Source organism: Aulostomus chinensis, chromosome 20 (assembly GCF_037954235.1).
Source record: "Aulostomus chinensis isolate RoL2024-O1b breed Wild chromosome 20, RoL_Achi_v1.0, whole genome shotgun sequence".
Lineage (NCBI taxonomy): Eukaryota > Metazoa > Chordata > Actinopteri > Syngnathiformes > Aulostomidae > Aulostomus > Aulostomus chinensis.
The window spans coordinates 3,298,579-3,324,477 of NC_141339.1; the positions used below are offsets into that span (position 1 = coordinate 3,298,579).

The window sequence follows — 25,899 nt, forward strand, 5'->3', positions numbered from 1 at the left end:
ACAGCGTTTCCCACACACTCGTCCTGCAGAACAAACTTCAGTCAAATGTCAAACGGATTAAAAAAAAAAAAAAAAAAAAAAAAGAGCAACGAGTGGAACACACACTCTCCATCTGCTCTGAACAGGACAGCCAGCTCTGGGTTCATCCGTTCTATAAACACACAAGATGGATTTCAAAACCAACCGGACGGTGGTTAAAAAGCACAAGTTAACGTCCCACAAGTGCTTCAGGTATAGATCACCATATTCGAAGAAGATATGACATTTTTTTCATAACTTTGTTATTCCATTTTTCACGGATCAAATAAGATAGACGTCCAGCATTCTGCACACCAAATCTAGAATGTTGAGCTCATGCATGTCAATCCTCCTGTCACCGCAAAGATTTTCTAGAACCCTTCGCCAGACAAGAGCGAGCCAGTATTTCTGCATTCTAATTTATGGCTTGTTTCACGCGAATGATATGATTTACGTTTTAATCAGTAAGGTCTCAAATCTGTGAAAGTCAGCAAAATAAACAACACAGGAGGATGTGAACATACAGGATTATTAATGTGATGATTTATTATCTTTGCAGATCCAGAGACAGCAACTTCTCCACGACCCTAAACCAGCGCACAACAACCTGCGGGAAAAGGAGAGACGAGATCAGAAGGTGTGTTTAATGTCATGTTTAACGACGTTGTTGTGTAGATGAACCAACAGCTTTCAGAGTATTTGATTGATCTTCATAATAACATTAGACAGAAAGGAATTTTACAGTGGCGGCCCGGTGGAGCAGTGGTCCTCCCTGTGGCCCCCCAGCAAGCAGTTTGTGGGTGGAGCCCCGGTTGGAGCACGGGGTCTTTCTGGGTGGAGTCTCCATGTTCTCCCTGTTCCTGCTGGGTTCTCTCTGGTACTCCAGCTTCCTCCACAGTCCAAAGACATCAAGAGGGACCAGGTTAATCCAGACTCTAAATTGACCGTAGGTGTGACTGGGAGAGCCAATGGTTGTCTGTCTCTATGTGTTGGCCCTGCCATGGACTGGTGACCTGTCCAGGGGGAAGGCTGCTGGGATAGGCTCCACCCCCACCACCCTCAACAGGATAAATGGTAGAAAATGGATGGATGGAATTTTACAGTATCGCTACTCATGACTGATGTTGTGGTCTCTTAAATAGATTTAGTGTCATCTTATAAAATTCATTGATATGTTCATATGCTCATCAGTGCTGTTCACGCTGTATACCAGAAATGATTTGTTGTAGTCTATATACTTTATATAGACGTGAACCTATAAGAGCACGTCATTGTCAAAGGGCAGTCATGCAGGCTCTTCTGTTCCCTCAGCATTGTCTGCAGGAATGAGCCAGGAGGAGCGAAGACGCCGCAGGGGCATCAAAGATGAAGAGCAGCAGCTGGGAAGATTAGTTCTCTCAGTGCTGCCCCGACTCTTTAATACACGTCAGTGTTTTAAACATCATAATCATAATCAATAATTTAACTACATTAAATACTGTTTTAAAGAAAACTGTATTGTGCCAGAGGTATGCTAAGACCTCCGTCTATTACCACTCATTGTGCTGAGCTAACGAGCAGCCAGCTGGTCTCTGTGGGTCTCAGCGCCCGAACGCACCACAGAGGAGAGAAAGGGATCCATCATTACGTCCTGGTCTGAGGAGGGCAGCAAATACTTTAAGTGTATTTCCTGAAAAGTTGTAACGTTCCCTCAGGGTACACACACTCACACGCAGCTACCAATTACATTATTAGATGAGATCTGAGCCACTCAGATGCAGTGTGTTTCAACTTAGTTCAACAACAGGATGCTGTAAAATTCAGGTTTGTGTAGATTTCATTTCTTCACATCATCAATCATGCATTTTGTTTTTAACGCTGCAAACAGGTCCTTTCGCAAGTCTATTGAAGTCCCATCCAAGACCTCGTCTTAAACCTTAAAAGTATAGCTCTTCCCTCTCAGTGATAAATGTTGACACACCTCTGAAATCAGAGGGAAAGAGAGAGAGAGGGAGAGAGGGACTGGCCACTGATGAGAGCAGAGATGATGCTGTGAATATTACTGAAGGGCCTGCGTTAAAGGTCCCCGTCCTCCCTTTAAAACAACTTGCTCCTCCCAATCTGAAGTAGGAAATTAGAAAACAGACACTTGGCAGATGTGAAACAATCCAAACTGAGGTCCTCTCCAATAAAAAAAATTAATCTGCCAGATGTCTGAAATCTTGATAGAGAGAATAAACACATTAATCTCATCAACAGCTGCCTCAAGAATGAAGCCCTCCAAAAATAAATCATCGATGACAAGAAAAAACAACAACTTTTCATTATTTCCTGCCTTTGCCGTCATTTATCCAATATGTACATGTGTAAAATATAGAAGGTGTGATCCGGTATTTGGGAAAAGGGTATTTCCATACAGCACAGGTCACGGTCTGGTTGTAAAAAGGCAAGAAGATGAGTTGCCAAGGGTATTTTGGATATTTGGAGCCTTGATACATTCATGGAAGCAGACTCAGCTGATTTCCTGTTCTCAACTCATCTATCTTGCAGCGGAAAAGGAGTTTCATCCAAAGAAGTAAATCAAATACTAACTTGATCTACTTTTGTCTCCCCACATGAAGAGCGCACGACATTTTCTTCCAAAGTCACACAGCGTACAAGCAAAGAGGTTCTGAATTTAAAATGCAAAACAACAAAACAAAGAGAGTCAAGTCAACGACAGAGGGGAGGGAAACTAATTATCTCGTTGTCAAATGCAATTCTGGTCCTACTGGAGACATAAATTATAAAACACAAATAAAAAGTAAAATGAGTTTTGAATTAAAAAAGAGAAATAACAGAAAAACAAAGAATACGATCGATGTGCACAACTCCATGGGTCTGATTAACGTGATGCAGTTCTTTGTTCGGTTCTCAGCAGCCACATTAATACATAAAAAAATGGATGGATGTTTTTAGACGACTTTTCAATGATGATAGGCTCCCTCTCGCAACACTGGGATTTTTTGGACCATGTTTTCCGTTGACCGGGATGCCTTTTTTTTCCCCCTCTCGCGAGATCTGGCAAAACTCCCAAAGTCGAGTGCAAACAAACCCAGTGCGCAGCTGCCTGCCCCAGCATGGATTGATGCTTGGAAATAGGATACATCAGCATCCCCTGCAACAACTACAGTACAGGAAGAGGAGTTATCCCCCCCGTTCCTTGCTAGAGCTCAACCCGGGTTTAGCTTTCATGCGCCCAGGTGAGTGTGTTCTCTCTCTGTGGATGGAGCCCAAGTGAAACCGCTGTAAACCAGCTGTTTTGGCGAGCGGCGTTGGCTGGCTGGCTAGCGGCGTCAGACAGCTAACATCAAATTAGCTAGCCCCGCGAGACCGAACATCAGCCGTGGGTGGGTTGTTTTGGTGGGGGGAACGGAGCTAATATCCCAAGGTGGGAGCTTTAAGTGATGAAGAGGCCCCTCCGTGATTGAAAAACTGTTTCAGGCTAGCATGGAGCTTTGGAGCTGGGGGCTGTCACGAGCTCGCTCGACAGGGTCAGTCGTGATTTACCGTAAGGCCGAGGCTAAGATGATAACGTCATCTTGGTGGTTCATTTGACACAACAGCATGGTTTAACCTCCTATAAAGCCTTTGAAACAGATGTGTTTTTCAGTGGATTTGTTGCTTTAAGCACACACGTTAACTCCCACGAGTCGAAGCTGTCGCGTGTAACAGCACACCTTGGCTAATTGGGAGAGTCACAAACTAGCGGAACATCTGTCGTCCTCCACTTTCCACCCGGAGAAGCGGAGCTTTTGTTGTGCTAAACTTGTCCGAGCTCTGCTCGCCTGTTGTGCTCGGCTTTATTGTTCTGGAAAACTCCGGCTGACTGGAATAAACACGAACTCCAGCGCCGGGTCTGATTTGGGGAGGAACTTTGGTCATTTATTTGAACACCTGCTCTCGGAGTTGTGTGTTTGCTGGGAAGTGTAGTCCAGTTGAAGTTCCAACCGTGGCCGCTGGCCCGCCCAGGACACGCACCTTTCAATCTCCCCTTCATGTCTAACACTCCCCCATCCCAATCAGAAAAAGGAGTTTTTTTCTTCTATTCAAACTTTATTGATCTTGTCTATTCATGATTTGTGTCCTTCACAAGTTTCCTCTGCTTGCCATGAATGAACTTTTCAAAACTTTATCAGTTTGGGGTTTTTTTTTTGCCAAAAAAACTTTCCTTTTATTCCATGGTTTCTATTTGAGTCATATAACTAATCTATTGGCCTGCAATTATATGACATTCAAGTGGAGTGAAATGTCTTTGCTCTGATTTAATGAAATTTGCACCCTTGCATCAAACAAAACAAAGTAAAATAAAGGAACAAACTTCTGGTCATTGAACTTTTCAGAAACAAAAAAACCATCCCAGTGAACGTGTCATTGAAGCCCTGCAGAAGGCTAGACTGGTGCCCGCTAAGCTTTGTGCCGTTCGTTTTGTTGTGGAAGTGTTTCTCTCACGAGCATTAGCCCGTTAATCCACGCCGACAGCTTCTCAGCGTCATATGAACGTGACCGGCAGCTCTCGAGGAATGAAAAACGTTTAGAGGTTGAGGTGGAAAATGTAAAGCACAGAGGCCTGGATCAGTGCATCAGACTGAGGGCAACGTTAACTTGAAACTAGAACTGTCTTTCGCTTCGCTTGAGCTACAGGGGGTTTCTCCAACTTGTAAATTAGTTTAAGATTTGTGCCATTTTAGTTAAACTATGTTTTATTAAATCTCACTTCTTGTCACACCTCTATTTGCCAAATACCGAATTGAAACGATACAAAAGTTTGGCATCAAGTTTAAATTCCTTTGCTGTGGAGCTGAAATTATTTATTAATCGCAGCCCCACATATTTTGCTGCCTTGTTTTATAAATCCTAGATTAAATCCGAATGTGATTAATGCCAGATTCTGCCGAGGCAGTTTTGCGTGGGACAAATGTATGCTGCAGGGGAATGTTGCTCAATACTTCCCTATGATTTATAAAGATGAAATGTTTTCTTCTTACCAGCTGGCCAGATCATCAGGAAACTCAGAACAGAACGTTCATTCAGAGAATAACGGTAAGAATCTAGAATGATACACATACACACACACACACACACACACACACACACACACACACACACTTATTGTTAAAAACACTGCCTGTTTTGTGTTAAGAGGCTATTTTTTAATCTAATACTCATGAAAGTGTATCATTCATATTTTACTGCTAATGAGTTTTTAGTGTCCCGCTCCAATCATGACTTGCTCCGTATCCCATCAATCAGATCGGCCACTAGGGGGTAGTATTGTGCTTATTATTTATTCTCCAGCACTGGTATCCAACCCCGCCAGAGCCTCATGCTGTGTCTGACGGTCAAAAACCAGTCTGATGATGAAGATATCAAATCCTTGAAGGTCCATGATTATTTTTTTTTAGATATTTTAGTAAATGACCATCAATTCCTGTGAGTGTCTGAAGTATTTGAATGAATGTTGCAATGAGCCAGTTCAAACTAAACCTCCACATTTAGCTTTGACGCGACTTAAGGCTCAACTTATTTCCACAATTACAGCAAAGAGAGGACGCATGGACACCCCTTTATGAGACACACAAACCCTCTGCTTTGATTGAGCCTCCGCATTTCCATTTCTGTTGTACATTATCTTTAAGACCCCCCCCCTCCCCTCAGTTCTTTCCATCTTGACTTCCCAGCTCTTCAGAACAACTGGCCAGGACAGCTGGCTTTAACAGCTTCATGCTATCTCATTTTTGGAATATCTCCATTTGGCCAAATTTTCTCTCCATTGAGGCGCTCTGTTTTTAAATCAGTCTCTGTGCCATCTTTGTCTCACCACTTTGCAAGTTTTTTTTTTTTTTTGGGTGTCAGACAGTGCCCTTTCAGCATGTTGGCCTGGGTCTGTTGGCAAAGTCTGCTACACTCTAGTTAGTCCCTCGTCAGAAAAAAAGCTGACATTCATTCATTCAGGGTTTTTTCAAAAAGGATGAGTGACTTTTGGTTTTGCCAGTAGCAGCAAATGCCTCATCTCGCTTCCCTGTGTCATCCTTAGTGTACCAGCCCTCGTGTCCGTTTGTGACCTCACCATCGGTCACAGTCTCCTTACGAATGTTTCCATCCACACAGTGGAAAGGAAGATGGATGAAACACTTGTTTATGCCTCTCCTCATTCTAGAGTGACAGACGTAGACCCTTCAACAAGTGCCATTTATGCCCTCTGAGTAGGTGCTAGCTAATGAAGCACTATTGGTTCAGTTGATTTTTGCAATTTGACTCTGAGAAAAGTTTGGCTGAATGATGTAAGGTAAATAATTGAGCCATCAAATGACCTCATGACCCGAGTGACCTTTTGTCCCGTAGCTGATCTCTGCAGTTGCTAGTGTGGTAATTCAGGTTTTCTGCTATGAGCTGTATATTTCCGTTTCCCTCCTGGCGGTGGCACAGGGGTTAATCGCGCCGGGAACTGGGTGCCACTGGAGGCCTCGCTACACACTTGCCGTCTATAATTCAAACTGTTGCATTGCATTCTTTGATGTCGAGCTGATGAATGGAGACCCCGGTGGATCTGGAGGACCCTGTGGCACCAGTATGCTTAATCTCCGTCTCTCTTTGTAGAGACTTGAATCTTTCACAGGGTGTGATTTGGTGCTGACAGGCTGGTTGGCTGCAGCCATTGAAGGTTTCTTAGAGGGAGATGTTCTCCCAGCTTTGAGGAAAGGAGGCCTTTCACCATCAGGTCTGTCAGGAACATGGATTTAGATGATTCCGAGATAAATATTTTGCTTTCAGCAGGGATGAAATCTAACCCAGGAATCAGATTTCAAAGTTTTAGTCGTCCCTTGGGAGTCTCGTCTTCCTCCCAGTCTGTTATAAGATCCATCAGAAATAAAGCCGCAGTTTTGTGTCTGGCTCTGTACTTCATCAGGCACAAAAATATTTACAAAAAACTCTACATAGAACAGGTGTGGCTGCAGGATATGAATAGGAATTAGAATTCATACTGCATCTGAATGACTTCACAAATCTTCTTTTTTGTTTTTTCACCTGTTAAGATGTCCCTGTTGTAAGAAGTGTGCTTGGTAAAACTGGCTCGTCATTGGTATCAGCCAATATTAGCAATGTAGCAGTAGATGGGTTTGGATTTGAATGTTTACATCAGCCCATTTTTGTGAAAAAAACAAAAACAAAAAAAACCAACAGATTTAGCTCAAGCGGTCAAGAATGCGAGTGCAAAAGGAACAGCAGCCCGTCTCGTAAATGTCCACACCCGGTGTTCTCTTACATGTCACAGTCGTGTTTTAATTCAATTTTATTTTCAAAGCAAAAAGCCTGAATCTCCCATTGACTTTCCGCAATTGTATTGGCAGCTTCCTCCATCACTCATATGCTGTGTGTTCTGGAGGAAAACAGGCAGGATGGGCTCTTGGACATGCGTGTCATGCATGTCAGATATGTGCAGCAGGAAGATCTGAACTGAATTCTCTGTGCTTAAGCTTAAACCCTCCTTGGATTGTGACTGGACTCGGGTGGAGGGCGTGTCTTTGGCATGTTGATGAGGTCACAAGGCCAACATAATGCCTCATCAGGCTGAGGCATGGATCCTATCATGGCATCATGCAGCCCATCAATCACATCAGCTCCTATCTGAGTCTTTATGGGCCACGTAATTGAAGCCAGGCCGCCCAATAGGCCCCCTGTCTTTCGGTTCCCAGACTTTAGATGAGAGAAATCGATAGTGCCTGGTGCTCCTCAAAAAGCCCATGTGAAATATTATCGGCTCCTGCCACTCTGCTCTGCTTTCAGCAGTGTGACCCGGAGAGGGCCCTGTGAGGGAAGACGTGTCGCTGAAAGAACCCCCGTCTCTGTCTTCGGCATCGCCAGGCCACAGAGGCTTGCTGTATCACCGCCTGCCCCACAGCTGTCACTGTTTGCATATTTGATATACTGACGGATGCTGAAACCGAACAGGTGTTGCGTATTAGTGCCACTACTTTCTATTCTAACCCCCCCCCCCCAAAAAAAAACAAACAAACCAGGGGGGCTGCGGTCAATGGAGTTGTCAGGGTGTATCATTGTAATCTATGGCACTCTGACTTTCAAATTGAGCTTTGCTACAAAGCTTGCTTTGCTGTTTTCCCGAGGAGAAGGAAGAGGCACATGGAGGGAAAATGAATTAATGTGCTTCAGGTGGACTGACTCCAAAGTCGGATCACAAACACTGGAATGCCTTTGAACATTGACCTTTTCCGTCCCTCCGTCTCTACCCACTAAAATCTATTGGTTTGTATCGTGTTGGTAGGAATATCAACCACAGATGGAAACTGTTTGCATGTTTGGACTTGACAGTAAAGTTCTTTTTTTTCTTTTTCAGAGGTGGATATTGTCCTACACCACGTGATCATGTATTTGAATGATCTCCAGACTGCGTTGCACTTCTGTAGTTTTTATTTTTTTTAGCATTGAAATTCAACAGTGAAATGATCTGAACCTACGCTTTCATAGCAGGCCTTATTCTTACAGTGTGGATGAATACTGGGACTTTCAGTTCACCTGTGCATCTCAGCCCTGCGGCAGAGGCCAAATCAATTAAATATTTGCCATGACCTCGTTGTAAGACTGTATTAACTTCCTGACATTTCAGGACAACGCCGTCTGACTTCTCTCTCTTCATCCGTCGTGCTTTATGTTGGCGAACGTGTTCATGAGTGGATCACTTCAGTGCATCTTCCCTTGGTTGTTTAGCTCCTCAGACAAATTCTCAAGGACAGGGTCTTCGTTCCCCCCACAGAGAACAGCCTCATTAGGATTTGTTGCACAAACAGGGGAATGTTGCCTGGCCGAGGGAGCAGCTCAGCCTTCCCTCCCGGGGACGCATGTTCCTTGCTGTGGCCTGACCCTGCAGTTCTTGGCCTTGTCAAATCATATTTGGCTCATACGCCTCCGAGCCCAGAAGTTCAGTTACCCCTGGACGAGCCTAATGCCCCCTAACTGAGGCTTGCATGCAAATTAAAGCTTTTTAATGAATTGAAAGGAGGTTACATGGATGTTCCATCCCCAGCTGTACAGTTTAGTGAAGATCACACCCTGAGGCCTAATCAAGGGGCAGACTGCAAAATGAAGTCAAGAGCAGTTTGGGCCTCGTATGGAGGATGAGCTGTGCACCCTGAATCCTCTACAGATCAGGAAGTCAGATAAACTAGACTGCTATCGTCTGAGGAAACAGAGCCGAAAGTGGTTTTTATGGGATCATCACAATCTTCAGAGAATTTGTTGTCCATGCAGCCACCTCCTCCACACCCACAGGAATTGCACCAAATATAGTCGGTCTCCCCTCTGCTGGCAGCAGCCTTTTAGTTTTCACGGTGGAAACATTTCTAATGACGAGAGAAGAAAAGACATTTAACGTAGCACAGTGACACTTGCATATATCAGCTTCAGTTGAGGATTACTACCCGTGGTGCTGACTGTGCAAGCCCCAGCTTTCTATATGCCGTTTTTTAAAAAAATAATTATTCTCATCGATGTGAACATTTTTTAATTCGTATTTACTTTGAACATGAATTCTGTGTTCCTGAAAGTGCAAAAAAACAAAAAAAAAAAACCCAACAACAACCCACAACAACAACAGAGGAGCCCTCCTCACTTGGTCTGTTTTATTTCAAAAATAAGAGCATATGCCAAGCAATCTGGAGTTCCTGCGGTGTTCCTTCTGAGAGTGGGCTTCTGTAAACTATTGACTGCTCCCCACAGGAGTACTTTTATATAAGGTAGCCTGACTCTATTCGGTCTCTCTGGTTTGACTGTGGAATTTCTTCAAAAATAAAACCCTGGAACTAATTAAAACGTAGTATGTTGCTGCACAACAAGATCCTTCACAGAACTTTAAACGGGTGAATCCTCAAAACGAACGTGCATGTAAGAGCGTTTCGAGGCACACACCTGGAATGTTGAATCTAAATCAAAAATGACCGAAAGCAGGTTATTTCAGCAGTTTGAGCAGACAGACGTGTCCCGTGGGAGAAGTCGTTGAGCCTCCTAGGCAAAAATATTGCATCCTGGAAGATGCACATCAGACTTGTGTCTCAAGCCAGCAGTGTGACTGTGCTCGTCTGTTTTAGTAGGGGCCGAAAAAATAAATAGACGTGTGTCAGACCGAGGATGAGTCGTCTTGAAATGGTCTGACCGAAAATGCTGTTTTGGAGAAAAATACCAGTATGGAAGCACCAAAGACCGTGTGGTGAAGAGGTGACTGTAAATAAGCAAAAGGGGTGTAACTCCCAAATGTTGGTCCATGATTTGATCAGTGGCTGACTTTTACTTTATATTTTCAGTCACCCTGGGTTGCCTCGGAACGTATCATAAAATCAAAGATGAAGTCAAATTATGACTAGCATTGATGGACATTTGACAGCTGTTTATTCCACATTATTGGAGATAATCAATGAAAAGCTTTTTCTGATAAGTTGGAAAAAGATGTGTGAACGCTTGGGCGCACAGCTGCACCTCACTCTGCACACCATCGACCCTCTCCATGTTAATGATTGGATCGCTCCAAATGCCCCAAATACTTTCCACCCAATTGCACCACACTGTATAATCATTAGTGACCCTGCCAGTCCTCACACAGTAGATGCGTGAACATAATGACGAGTCCCAGAAATACCACACTGATGCCGTTAATGATCACCTACGGTATATCGGGAAATACTTGAGGGAAGTCATGTTTATGGAATTAGAATATTGTAGCCAGCAGACCATCAGGAAGTCCAAAGATCAAACAGACTTGAATGTGAGCTCTTTCAGCTTACCAGGCCTAGAGGCAGCATGACATCATGTTTTGGAAAACTAGAAAATGGATATTTTGACATTTACACCTTGAAAGTCTCTCTATTCTAAAAGTAACGTTTCCTGAGTGACCTTCTCCATGTTATTACCCCGTCCTCTCATACAATGTCTGAATTATTTGACGAAACCCTTGGCTCTGAGTTCTTTTAGTTAAATTTGGCTTCGCGGGGACACCATAGAGACCCATAATACCTGAGCATATGCCCTGTGCCATAGCTGAGAGGCAGCATTGATGGAAAGCTGGACCACTGACTTGCCCAAGCCCACAGAGACAACCTCCTTGCTCCTCGGGCGTCTTTCATCAGTGCTGGAACATTAGTCCATTCAGCGTACGGTTTACAATAACCTCTTGTGTCCTTTAGTGGACTGCAGGTGGTTTGATGGATCCGTGGCGCTACTTTCTCAGGAAAGCTGTTGAATTTCGTTAGACTCAACAAGGAGAAGACAGCAGCACCTTGTATTTCCTATAACACTGCTTTAGGAACAACAGCGTCATGAATGCGTGTTTGGCAGGGGCCCGCCCTTCATCGGGGGCTCCACGTTGAAGCTGGATCTTTCATCTACATGCATTTTAATGTCCAGTTTCAGCTTTGGGTGATGAACTCACTGGAACAAAATGTCTCTTATGTACTACAATATGAGCAAAGGGATGGAGTTGACCAGGTTGGAAGGTGCTGATTGTATCTAAAAGCTTGAAGATGTAAGGGGGTCCTTAGCAGCAGCTGGGCCTCTTTCATCAAATGAATCTAAATACCGGCGGCGCACAGGTTGATCAGTTGGAGGCTTCACTGCTCCATTGTCAGCTTACGAGTTGCGATCTGACGAGTTTGTCTGATTCTGTGCTGGTCTAATTTGCAGACGCGGACAGCACGATGCTGCAGATCAATGGAGAAGTCGCCACAGACGAGCAAACATGAACACATTCAAAACAAAGCTAACGAGATGCTGAACTCAACTCGTCCAAATAGGAAACCGCTAGTGAGAGAGAGCACAACCTACCAGCAACATCTGCTCATACCTCATAGCACAAAACAAGTATCGTCTCATTTAAGTCACACTGCATACTTTTTTTAACGATTGTAACTTGACAGTGTTTGTTTGTTTTTTTTAAATGTCCATGATGGAAAATATTAGATGTAAAAAGCTGTTTTTTTGTTTGAAGGAAAGAACAAAAATCTGAAATCAGTCAGTTGGTGCATCTCTGCTAAACTTACGGTAACGGCAGCGCCTTTGCTATCAGACAGCTTGAAGAGAAATGGCAGGGCTTTTTGTCTTTGGGTGCAGGCCTTGCTCACTCTCTGTCTCTTCTCCTGCTATATCCCTCTGAAAGGCGTCCAGGAGTCGGACGACTTAATTCAATAAGAGATAAATTGAAAAAACGTGCAAATGTAAGGCCTATTTTGGTCCCGCTGGCCAGAAGAACATTTTTAGAGTGCATTTGCTATTCCCCTTTGCAACTCAACTGCCCTTGTCCCTCCTTGATTTTCTCTCTGCGCTGTAAATTGTCCCAGAGTTCCATCTGCTTTCTTGCTGTAAGAACAGTTAAGCGACTGTTCATTAGGCTGACACAAGCCAGATAGGGTTTTGGAGGGTGGGAAGGTGCTCCCAGGGAGAGACGAATGGAGAGAGAAAGAGAGCAGTCTTGGCTTCGACCCAAGCCGCTGACCCTGGAGGACCAGTAGTTTTTGTCACAGTGCAGAGGTTGATGGATAGATAAAGATAGAGTAATGGAGAAACAGGGCAGCGGGGCTGTGACCGCCGGCTGGCCTCGTCTAATTCTTTTGTTTCATTTTACGAAAACCTTTTTGGGGCTTTAGTCATCTATAAATTGGAGTAAAAGGCTGACATTGCCAAGCGGAGCAATTTAACATACCTCCCTCCCTTTCCCTCTCTCTCTCTCTCTCTGCTCTTTTCTGTCCTTTTTTTCTCTTCACTCTCACCCACTTGCTTGATAACTTCAGACAATATTGACTCATGTTTTGTCCTGAATGCCCGTGTTTTCACTCTTCTGTCCTCTCCTCTTTTCTCCTTCTCAATCTTCTTTTGTCATTCTCCAGCTCTTTCCTTAATCACCTCCTTCTTTTTCCGTCCTTCCCTCTATTCCTCTTCCTGCCTTATTTTCTTTTTCTGCTTATCCCTCAGATAAATAGATAAGTATGTTAGCAGTAGCTGATGTTTTTCCTAACTTTCATTGTTTAAGCCAGGATTTAATGGCGTGTTTAATTTTGTTAAGATTAAGTTTCATGTCTGTTTTTGTTTTAATGTTTTTTTAGCCTACCATTCAGAACCAGATATAGTCCTCTCTCAGCCAGTGAACTCCCCTTCTTCCCGGCTGATTAAAACAGACCAAAAGCATGATCTCTGCGCTTTAGGCCAGTTTTGCAAAGTTATATGGACGCACCTGCATGCAAACAATAACATATGGTCCATATATGCATCCACACTCACGCGTGCATGTGCACAAACATGTAGAGCACAGCAACATTTGGTTTGCATTTTCTTTGGCAGCATGTTTTGAAGTGAGGGTAGACTGAACAGGAACCCATGAGGGGAACGGTACTTCAAAGCTCACTAATGCTCTCCTAGGTGGACCTGAGCCGCTCTTGAGTGGCTGAATGCTAGCCTGGCCAATCTGGGTGCTCATGCTGGTGGCAATGGGCGCTGCTGAGGGCTCTGCCTTCTGTCTCTGAGTGTTTACTAATGGCACTCACTGGGATGTTGGCAGATTCTCAGCCGCCACTATCTGGTCCCCGTGATCTGCACTGCATGATTGTGTCTGTACAGTTACTTCTACAGGCCTGAAACCAAAGCACAGCTGAGTGTCGCTGGGCTGTGGGTCTCGTCTGCCTCTCGAACAGTTTCATTACTTGCCTGTTGGAAGTTGTACTGATTTATCCCTGCACACTGGATGACATAAAACATGGTGTTTTGTTATCACGTCTTGACACAATATAAAAGCAACCACAGTGAGTTCCCCATACCCACTTGTACGGCTACTGTCCTCGTGTTTACTCTAGAATAACTACAACAGGGTGATCTGGAGAAAGCTCTCCCAGCCCTGATTTAGTTTACTTAGTTCACCAACTAACAAAAACATTTATTCATGAAATTTGAACTTACACGTCTGACTGGCCCCTTTCCGAACAGCAGCAAGTTAGAAATCCAGTTATAACACATGAGGAAGTGACAGCAAAGCTGTCCTATTTGAGTCATAATGGAATAGAGTGCATGATAAGATCGGTTCATACTGAGTGCTGTCCAGTCTGTCACACCTGTGAAACCCTCCTCAAATTAGGAGAGTTTACCTGCTGATTAACTGGCATTCACCATCATTGGATTCTTGTGATTAAACTGGTGCAGACCATTTTAACATGCGCTCTTGTATAAAAGATTTGCATCTATTTGACCAGCATCGCCTAAGTTATCTCATAATAATCCAATTCCAGAGATTGATATTCTGGCAGAAAATGGCCCGATCACATCGGCTGAAGTCCAGATGAACCTACCGCATGAATATTAAATCCAAAACACAGAATTACTTCCAGTAACTCACTTGGAATACTGTTGAATCATTGCGTGACAGCCACTGAGAGTCCCCATTGACTGGTTGTATTTTCACAAGTCCCAGAGTTCAGTCTGATCTGTGTTAGTTGCCATTCGTCCTCCGGCAGGTCTGACCTGAGCTGTGTCGTCCCTTCTATTACCGTTAGCTTAGCAGGTTTATAGACCTCTGGGGGCTCGGCGCTGCAGTCAGGCCTGCCGCTTCATTTTGTCCCTGGGGTCAATCCCAGTCTCATTTATTGACCAGTCGGTTCAGGTTCATGTTTTGATTTACCCCAACATGTCAAGCATTGGTGGATTCTTCGGTGACGTGGAGGCTTTTTCTTATTTATAACTTAAGACCCTTCTTTCATCTTTGCTGTCATCTTATGGTGATGTTGTCCAGTGAGAGATGCTTTGAACAAATGATAAATGCATGGATGCTGCTGATTTTGATTTTGGAGCCAGGCAGTTTTCACATTCAGCATATGAAAACATTTGCTTAGCGACTACATGCGTCATCTGTTTCTAGCTTTGCTGGGTAGTCTTCCCAGAATACTCGGCTTACTAGAAGTTAAATGTTAATTAATAACTTAATAAAAGGGAATTATTTTTCCTGATTCTCCTGACTAATTTGTATCATGGCTTATTACTGCCAGCCTGCTCTCAAGCTGACTCCTCTGCTTCATACACCTCCATCACACCCTTCCTCTCTCTGTCCTGACTTATTAAAGAAACAAAAGTAGTTTTGTTTTTGAAATAATCACTTGTGCACAAATCACATTTCTTAGCTTGTAGGTCACAACAACTTCCCCTTTGGGATTTGATTTAAGTGGCACTTCAACCCGCTACTGTAGCTAATCACAAGGATTTATTGAGTGCATCACGAAGGGGCCAGAAGAACAAGGAATGTTTGCTGGTACCCTGCTGCAGGTGTTACAAACCTCTTTTTCTACCCCCTTGTCTCTCTTTTATGCTCCTCTATTAGAGCCGCTGATGGAAGGCAGCTGGAAGTCCCCTCTTGTTCTCCTCTTCTTGGGTTAAAAGGTGTTTCTGTTGCTGGAACATTACGCTGCTTGCACCCTCCTCCTCCTCCTCATCCTGTCGCGGGGCTCTGCCCAGTCTGGAAAGTCCTCGGTGTAAAGCTTTCATAATTACATTGATCCTGAGGGGGACTTTTATGACCTGCTGACGCATTCAATCACATTTCAGAATGGCCCTCGTTAAGGGCTCCTGTGTTTTGCATCGTCCACGTTCATGTCCAGTTGTTAGTACCTCTCGTATTTCTGGTAATTGGGAATTTTCACATGGCCCTGAAGAAGAGAGGGGCTAAAGATGGAGGGAAGGAAGGAGCAGCTTCCTGATGTTTTGTGCTGTAGTCTGCATTTTTAGACCCTCAATTCTGATCCAGATTTGTAACAATGCTGTAGCCTCTTATCGTCTACTGTTGTCTATGATATCACTCTTTTTCCAGGCTAAATGCAGGAAGTCATTATAAGACTCTGCCTTAGCCAAGGAAACATATCACTTCGCTCTGCCCCCACCCTCTTTGCATTTCCACACAATCTCCTTTTTGGTCTGGTCTGAGTGAATGCAACAGCAGGCCAGAGCTAATGAGCTTGCTGCGATCCTAGAGCAATGCCATCTATAGGCAGTCACCTTGGTCTGTGACGAATGCCAAATCTTCTAACTGGAAAAAGGAGGGAACAGCAGAAGATAACCTTCCCATGAGAGCTTTTGATGTAACCCCCTCCCTTATACAGAGCCTTCACTTGACCTCTGCCTCAAATGGAAATGACATTTTGCTAAGAATTATTAAAATGCTACAACGGTGTAAGTCCAGGAAGAAGCTGTCTCCAGATGGATGATGAGAGTGACTCAAAGTGAGGGGTCAGACAAGAGCCAAACCCCCCCCCCCCCCTCTCCTAGTAACCTTTGGCATGAGAGGTCAGCACTGTGCTCAGCAAGATGACCTTTGGTAATGAGAAGGAAGGTTAGTGGGCGACCTGGAAGTGCTTTGTCTCACTCTCCTGGGAACACAAACACTGATGTACTAAGACACACAGGAACAGCTGCAAGGCTGCTGTCTTGTGTGCTTCGTTCAGCTCTGACGCCCATTTGTCATTTCACTTAAACAGAAATATGAACAAAAGACCATTTTTGAGTGATGATGTCAGGTGTCAGAGCACTACGTTTGAAACTGGGTTTTTTCTACCCTGCGACTGTCTCGTCAGGCAGGAGGCCTGGTCGACTTGTCTGTGAAGGTTGTGATTCTTGCTCCATTTATCTTGGGAACATTACCGTGTTGTATTGGCGCTGGAGTGAATGATCCACCCACACAAAAATGAGTTGACAGGTGTGTGTGTGTGTGTGTGTGTGTGTGTGTGCGCGCGCGCGCGTGCGCACGCACCTATGGGTATTCTTTTTTTTTTTTAACCACCACATCTTTAGTCATAGAATTCCAAAGGTCTTGAAGGTAGACGCAGTAAGGTGGCTTGTATAGCTTGTACTAGGCTTAACTGTGAGGGATGTCTGTAAAGTTAATTCATACAATTGATCTCTTAGCCCCCAGCCTTGCAACCCTTTAATTTCTCCACTTTGTCATCACCTGTTTTGGTTCTGGTTGTATTGTGTGTCTCCATACAGCGTTTCTTTTATCGCTGGAGATCTCCTAAGTTGAAATCCCCATGCTGTCTGATTCTGCCTTTCTTTTGTAGTTATTGTTGCCTTGAAAACACTGACCTACCTCTTATGATCTTCCATCTGACTTTCAAGGGTAATTTACATATCTGGCATCAAATCAAATAGCTGAAATAAAACACGAGTGGAAAGAGGAGCGAGCAGATACTTGTTGGCCGTTATCCATGAATTACAAAGATCGTGGATCTGCTTGCACACTTCGTCTCACTTTCTTTTTCCATTGCTTTGGACTGCTTGTGAACAGAAGCATCCTTTTTAATCCACTTATAACCAAACACTCACCTTCTGTAGAATGTAAACTCTTGCTATAGTTGACCCACCAGTGGGAAACGTCCGGGAGAGACAGAGAAGAGAAATGGCAAAATGCCACAATAATTCTTGGCATTGATCTATTGAGTAAGAGAAGTTTGCCTAAGGTTACTTGAGTTTGAGTTGATCCTATCACAGAGATGGCGTGCTCAGGCTTTTCACGCCCTTCATTTTCAACTTGAAAGCAGCGTAGTTATGAGATGACTTTGATCCCTTACAATTGGGAGAGACTTCCATTTGTACAGAATCAGACAGTAAGCCTGCTGGAATCCTACAGATTGTTCGACATTTCTGAGACGTGAAACACCAGGATTAGGGTGTGCTCATAAAATGGTTTGCATTTATTGAGAGAACACCTTGAGAATATTTTACTTCCCTGATAGCTCATGATTGGGTGCTGCTATTGATTCATACTAAACAAATAAGTGAAGAGTGATTAATCTTATTCTTGCCAATGTGGATTAGGTCATTGGAAAATACAGTGCCATTACTGAGAGAAAGTGTTCCTTTGTGCCAATGCTTCATGCCATTGCTCTGTTGCTTCTTTTTTGCAAGAATAAATGTTCAGGAGATATTATTTGCTCTGATATTGTAAAAGTATGACATTGTGCCAGCTGATATAACAGCAGTGTGTATAACGTGTTGACCTGGAGCCAGAGGTGCAGGGCTAAACCAGACTTCAGTGCTGTCTGGAGATGGCTCTCCCTTGGAGGAAATGAGTCTGCGATACACAGGCATTTCTCAAATTCCTCCCCTTGTGTCATTACCGCTAAAGCAAATAGTGGCTTAGGAGAAAGGATTCTGCCACTGAATCAACAGATTGTTTGTGTCTTCACAAGCTCAAAAGAGAAACGAATTGTGGAAAGGTAGGAATTTGTGGACTGGTTACAGCCCAACCCATTCCTTGTTGTGAAACCAGTGACTTGAGTTCCAGATCATCTTCCTCACTGCAGAAGTGCAGCTTCTGAGGTTAAGTTCCTTTGAGCTGGTGTCATGAATTTGAACTCATTTAGAGAGTCTGCAGAACAAATCTTCCTTTCTGTCCATTACTTTATTATAAAAAGGTAGTTGTGCTTGGAGATATACTTGTATCAATATCATATCGTATAGTCATTTTTTATTAGTGTGCTACTCAAGGACTGTGTAAATAAATGTAATTTCCATGGGCTGTAGGATTAATTATCAAAGAAAAAAAGAGACCACAATCATATTTATTTTGATTGTTCATTCATTGCGAAGTCAAAACATAATTTAGTCCCTGGTGTAAAAGTCTTTGGGAGTTGGATGGATACAGTTGATTCTGGTCCTGGATGGGGTTTAATTTAAGTGAATGTTCATTTCAAAGGCCTCTGTAGTTGAGGCATGGCGTAGTCACCCCACCCTTGTTTTGAACCCGGGTTTAAGGCGGAACCAAACATCGCCGATCACAACGCCAAAGAGCAAGTCATGTCGGCATGGCAGCCAGAGGGCACCTTTTACTGTGGTGGGGACGATCTGTCACCCTACCCCTCGCTTCGTTAAACGTGCCCATACGTTCCAAGCATACGCACATCCCTCACACATCCTTCACCACACTTCTCCAATAACCAGGGTGCCCCACACACTAGTTCTTCACCTATTTCTGGGGTCCCTCACACAGGGCTGCCCTTCTCGTGGCTCACACACTGGGCATGCCTCCAATGACCTCACGGCAAGTCTTCCCACTTCTGACACCATATGAGGAGGAGCAGTGTGACGGATAGCTGTCACCATGGTTAAATATGCACTCAAGCTGTCATGCCAACTAGCCTGGCTCTTTGGGTTTGCGGTCAGTGAGCATGGTGGTACCCCTCAGACCTGGGTTCAAACCAGGGTCGGGTGACTATCCAGTACCTCTGCTACAGCCTCCATACTGTCATTATACTGCAGTTCATGCTATCTTTTTACAAGTAGCTGAATAAGTTAGTTTGGTAAATTTGCAGGTACTTCATTATTAACACACATTAAATCTAAAATACTGCCGAGCAACAAGAGAGTAGCTCTAAACCCCATTCAGTTATTCTTTGTCCTGCCTGGTGGCTCTCTGTTTAATACAGTATACTCTTCTTCTTTGAACTGCGGCTGCTACATCTGGGATATTTTTGGAGGGGGCTGCATTTTAGGGTGCACAAGCAGCAGAATAAAGGCTCCCCTGAAATGAAACAAAAACATCCCAATGGCTACCTGTTTGTTTAGGGAGAATGTGGCTTCCTATGCAGCAGGCTTTTCTATGATTGGTGTATGCATTCTACACATCAATACTGCAGTAATTTAAAGTGGTGCATGCATGCTTGGCCTTTGCCTGCTAGTAATTCAGGGTCAATGGGTGTTGTCTGTATCGGTAGGATGGTTGTTTATGAAGGTACCTGGGTCAGCCTGGAATTTCTTGTCATTAAATCAGCCAGGTCTCCCTCTACGTACTTATTACTTTCAACTTGGCTTCAGACTTTTAACAGTTCTTGCTTTTTAACGCTCTTCCTGTAGACGTAGAAGTTTATCCCATGTACACTTCCTAAATATCAATGATTTACTTCCTGTTAGAAGGTATCCATTCTTTTTTTAATTATAATGGCTGCATTGAAAAATATCTTAGCGCAGCTCAGCTAGCTAGCGTGTGTTTCTTGTACCTTAGTATGTCTGTGTCGCAGATGAAGAACCAGATTTACTTCCCTGTCAAAAATTAATAGCACTCTTTACCCTTTCTAGTTATTCAGGGCACATGGGATGGGTAGTAAACACTGGATACGCATAAAACAGGATGCCTTATATGATGGGAAAAACACACAGAATATGTTCTTCATTAAAAAAGGCATTTTAGTCTAAGCTTGCAATACATTTTTGCCTTGTTTGTGCTGATAAGAAAAATATGGTAAAATGTGAGCAGTTGTTCTCCCATAGCATGTCTAAGTTTCATGTCGGGTACAAGAGTTTTTTCTGGTTTGAGTAATCGATCCGTCCACTCTTCCCACTGTCTCTGATGGGGAGTTCAGGGAGTAATGGAGCCATTATACTGGGTTAAATAGGTCCCCTCACCAATGTCGTTTCTCTAAATTAACTAACAATCCCTTTTCTCCTCATCTATTTAAACTCCCTCTGTGGCTTTCCCTCTCTTCCTCCTCTATCGGCCTACACCTCCTTAATTAGTGATACTGACCATATGTTGGTTTTGAAAGGCCTTCTGTTCTGCTCCCGTCAGACACGATCAGTAGCATGTTATTCGGCTACCTGTCTCCCCTGGATGGGCCTCATGATAAGGCGGAAATCCTGTAGTCTGCTTCATCATTTGTTCAACATGATATGCTGCCTCATTTGAGAACGGCATCATCTGAAATTTCAAAATTTTTACTTTCAGTCTTACTGTAGTTTCACTTCATTCCATCTATGAGCTGAATTCCACCTACTGCATAACTTTGATCTATAAATACCACATTGCGGTTTTATGCCTTTGTGATATGAGCCTGTCACGGTGACCTTGACTTTTAAACCACAAAAATCTTTCCTGACCTTCGACCTTAAACTTCTTTTCCGTTTGTCCTTGAGTCTCTGTGTTTTTTTGTTTTGAATTCCATCAAAACTTTCCATGATCATCCTTACAAGAACTGGACAGACTTCCAACCCTAAAACAGAATTCCTTTGTTCCACAGGCTGGCATGGAGGCATAGAAATGTTAAGAAATCGTCAAGGTGATGAGTTTGAGATTGTCCTGTCCTGTTTAATGGAGGTGGCCGGTTTATGATCCAGTTGTGTGAGGAGTTACGATAGCAAGCACGCATTGCGGCCAGAGAAGTTGAATTAGTGGTGAAGAAACTCGCCACGATGGAAACAAAAAACCACGATGCAAATAAGAAAGACACAATGGAAGTGGTTCAGATCTATGATTGATCCACGTCACCGGGGACAATTATTACTGATGGACAGGCAGATGAAACGTTTTTTTTTAGGATCGTTATTAATGTTGCTATGTGGCTGTACTTCTTCAATTTGTCATATTTATTTCATCTGCCATTAAGAGTCAGGTTTGACATGAGGCTAACTATGCATACAGCCACACAGGACATGAGTGCTGTTGTCTCATCATCAACCATGCCTGGCAGCAAGCATGGTGGACAGGGAAGTGGAATTAGTGGTGAAGACAAACAGCATGTCTGCGATTTGGGATTATTTTGGCTTTTACCCGGACGCCAAAGTTGAGCCTATGGACACTACACAGCTGCATAAACGATGTATGCTAGTCAAAGATGAGCAGACTTCAATTCATCACCTCATCACCTCACAGTCCCTTCAAAGGTAGCGAAACTGCATCAAGCTGACGTCATTCATGCACCTCGTTGCACTGTTAAATATTTCACTGCTTATTTTTGCCAAAGTCTACTCCTACATGTTGGCCTGTGGCAAGGTCACAAAAAACATTTCCTCAACTCTGCATTTAGTTGTGATGTACATATCCCTGGTGTGGACTAGTCATGAGAGGTGGGTATCACCACTGACCTCCCGATACGATACGATTTCCATACACTAGGTCCCGAGTCGATACGATTTCCGATACGATTCGATCCAATATACGATACGATATTTTAGTTACAATACCAATTTTGCTTTGGTAATGGAAGAGATTCTCAAAGGCCTAATGCTGTAAATTCAATGGTAAAAGTAACTCTCTAACCTGCTGCATAAATAAATATTAATATTTACATTGAGAACAGACCATTAAACAATAGTTATACAACATCATGCACTTGTTATTTAAATATATGACCGACTGTCATTCAAAACAAAAGGGCAACTTAGACTTCCACAAACGGTCAGCAGCTCAGCAAGATGACTCGCGGTGTGGCGAGCTTCAATCGCCTGCGTTTGTAAAACGTGGGACATGAAGGACCAGTTACTGTCAGTGTAATGAGAGGTGATGGTCAAGTAGGAATCCGTAGCTCTGCTTGTCCAGCTGTCACAAGTGATGGCAACTCTCTCTGCTGATTTCAGTGCAGTTGCGACGTTGTTTTTAACATCTCTGTACATCTTTGGGATTGTGACTTGACTCCGTTGTTTCCGTGTCAGTAGCACATAGCGTGGTTCCAGTGTCTGGACGAGGGGTCTGAAGCCTACATTTTCTACCACACAGGATGGTCTGAGGTCCTTGCAGATAAACATTGCCAGAGCCGAAGTGATGTTCTCTGCACGTGGAGGCGTGGACGGAAACTTCATCCCAAATGCTTTCTCCAGCGAGGGTTGTTGCAGTGACTTGTAGTTTCCTGGTTGTTGAGTGTACTCTGGGTGATGCCTTGTCACATGGCTCCAGAGATTAGTTGTATTTCCGTTGTACTTAACCTCTACTTTGCACATTTTGCACACAGCATTATTTTTTTTCAAGTTGGGCGCAGTTTTTCTCACTTCTTAAAGCCGAAGTGCTGCCAGACATCGGCTCTTAAATTTGCCGGAGATTAAAGTTGCGCTTCCGCCATCTTGTTGTTCTCTGATCGGAGGCACATGGCCTGGATCTCGCGAGATCTGATCATCTGACCGCAATAACGTTGCACTACGCACTAAATCATGCCAGACTAAAGGGGCGAACAAAGCAAATTTATGTATCGATAATCTTTCCTACAAATGTATATCGCTAAAATATCGGTAAATAGACATTTTTAATCCACCTCTACTAGTCATTAAGGATTCATGTAATTGAATTGTCAAAATACGCTAGTAAAGTAAAGTATGCACTGGGGTGACATTTAGTACGACGAGAAACAACATCTCCAAATGAATGCAATGGGGTGCAAATTAGATTATAGAGCAGGGTCCCCAAACTTTTTTCTGTGAGGGCCACATAACTTTCCCCTTCTCTGATGGGGGGCCGGGGTCAGTTTGTAACAGAAAAAGTGTGACAATCATGGGGTTGCCTAAACGTAAAAATGTATTGTTTTCCAGGAAGCCACACTACCAGATAACCCTCTCTGGGTTTGGGTCCAGGATTTTTTTCTGGGGGTTGCCAGATAGGAGCACAGACTGCAGAAGGGTGGACTAGAATGTCACGTTCTATGCGTGTATGAAATAGTTACTAACTGACTGTGTTCACACCAAACGGCAATGTGAATTTTCACCTCGCTTTATTCACGAATATAAACATATTGATACAGCGATCAAATTCGCACGAATAAAGTGACGTGAAAATTCACGTTGCGTTTGGCGTGAACATTCGGGCTGCAACTAACGACGATTTTAATAGTCGACTAGTCACCGACTATTGAAACGATTAGTCGACCAATCGGATAATTATACATTTTTTCTTAAATTTAGCATGAAGTTGATTTAGTTATGTGGCAAATGATAATTAACAAGAAAGATGGGTACAATGAAAAATACATCTCAGGCACAGTCTGGCATAACGCTAGAGCTCTCTTTTTTGGCGAGAATACGCTTATAAAATGTACAATCTATGTCATAAAAACCGTATTGGCTTGAATGTAACTTGAATCTCACCGAGGCGAGTCAGACTCCGTTTTGTTCAACTGCCCGACGGGCTTCTTTAAATGTTCGTGCATCACCGCCATGACTCCAAGGTCTGCTTTGCGAACTTTCCAAGTAGTCTTTTTATTCGCCGTATCCAGGCAAAATGCCACCAAACTTTAGAAGTTTTGGAACGCGTACCTGATGTTGACGCCGCCTTCCTGTCACCGCTCAGAGACAGAGACGCTATTGCGCATGAGCGACTCTCGGCAGAGATAAAAATCAAGAGGGATGCCTCACTCTGTTGGAAAAATGCGTGCGGCGACAATAGTCGACGATGAATTCCATCTATTATCGATTTTTGTCGACAACGTCGACTCATCGTTGCAGCGCTAGTGAACACACCTTAACAGTTAATAATGAAAATAGTTCATAGCTAGTTATCAATTTTATTATCAAATACAAATACACATATGGAAAAAAAATCAAAATGCGTCTCTGGTATTGTTCAGGGGGCGGGGCCAAATGTGGAGGCGGGCCGTAGTTTGGGGACCACTGTTATAGAGGGTATATATAAATCAGTTAATAGGAATCAAATCGTCTCTGGAAAATGCAGTCATGATACGTCCATTCTATCGCTTATTAAACTGATCACCAAGCCTAAATCCAAGCCACAGGACAAATAAAGCTACTTCTGGTTATTTTATAATGTGATAAAGTGATCCTAAAGAACGCTTCTTATTTTTTATTTTGTCTTTTTGCAGATTTACCCATAACTGTTGGAGTTTGAAACCCTTGACGCATGAATAGATGCAGAGCATGTTCCATTGTCATTCCACAGGTAAGATTTGCAACAAGGATCAACCATGTAATGTCTGGCTGTGCAAAGAACATTTGGTTTCCACTAAAAAGTAATTCTTCATTGAACTTGTATCCCTTGGAACACTGTTGACATCTGTGTAAAAAGAGGCTATCGCTGCATCCTCCAGCAACGTGCAGCTGAGTCAGGTGATTCTCGGATCACGGAGCGCAAACTTCAGAGAGAAAAGACTGGAGCACAGCGAGCGTGTCGAAACGTTAGTCTGTTTGCACGTTGACATGCTGCAAATCAGTCAGGACGCTGCACTCCTTTCTCTTTGAACTCTCTGACCTGCACCGCCTGAAAAGCTGTCACCATTATACTTATTAAAACAAAACTGTGTTGAATTAGCTCCCATGGCTTCACCCCTCATTACTGGGAGTAATATCTCACAAATGGAAGATCAGACATAATCCTTTTATCAGTCCGACTCTCCTGTCATTTATCAGTTGTGAAGTTCAAGCAAGCCAACAATTTAGCTCCGACCACTGAGTGCCAGACTGCTCTCACAAATGAAGGCTACGTCACTCAGGCGATGCTGATCAGGGGACGCTCCTCCCTCTGATCCTCTGAATCCAGTGAGTCTGACAGCCTATCAGAGAAACTAATTGAAACTGTGGTGGAGACCTCGGGCCTGTACTGTGAAGCCGGATTACAGCGTGAGCAAGCAATGAAGGTGGTTCACTTTTCAGCGGCGTGTATCATCACGGTAACCAATTATCCAGACCCCTGCAGAATGCTCTGTAAGATAAGAGGTCAAAACATGTAAAGGCACCGCCTACGACCCATCATGCCTCACAGACAATGGACCCTTCCTAGAGGGTCACAGGGTTCAGTGTGCTGATCGGGGTAGGGTCCAGGTTTTGGTCTTTCTCGACAAGCACCAATGATGGAATTCGCTGTGTTTGGCCGTCAGTGGAGCCGCGTATAGCCAGTGAGTCGAAATGCAGTTGGGCTCACAGCCCCGCAGACGAGGCCGGCGTGATACATTGTTTAATCACTGTAATCGCCAGGTTCTAATCCCATGGATCCCATCACAGGGGGGCTTGTGTGTGATTGAAATGCAGGTTCTGTAACAATTATTCATGATGAGTTTATCAGAGCACAGTCCGCCCCTGCTACAGAGGTTGAAGCTACCACACCCTGTCAGTTTTCCCTGTACTGTG

At 43.7% G+C, this 25,899-nt stretch overlaps 1 protein-coding gene across 2 annotated transcripts in view; it reads left to right on the forward strand.

Moving 5' to 3' along the window:
• Window positions 1–3,063: 3,063 nt before the first annotated feature.
• disp1 (dispatched homolog 1 (Drosophila)) overlaps window positions 3,064–25,899 on the forward strand; it is an 82,313-nt gene continuing 59,477 nt past the window's right edge. For both annotated transcript variants that reach the window (XM_086189923.1, XM_086189922.1), the window contains exons 1-3: window positions 3,064–3,239; window positions 5,028–5,079; window positions 24,639–24,715. The gene's annotated coding sequence lies outside the window, so the exon portion shown is untranslated. The remainder of the gene's footprint in view (window positions 3,240–5,027; window positions 5,080–24,638; window positions 24,716–25,899) is intronic.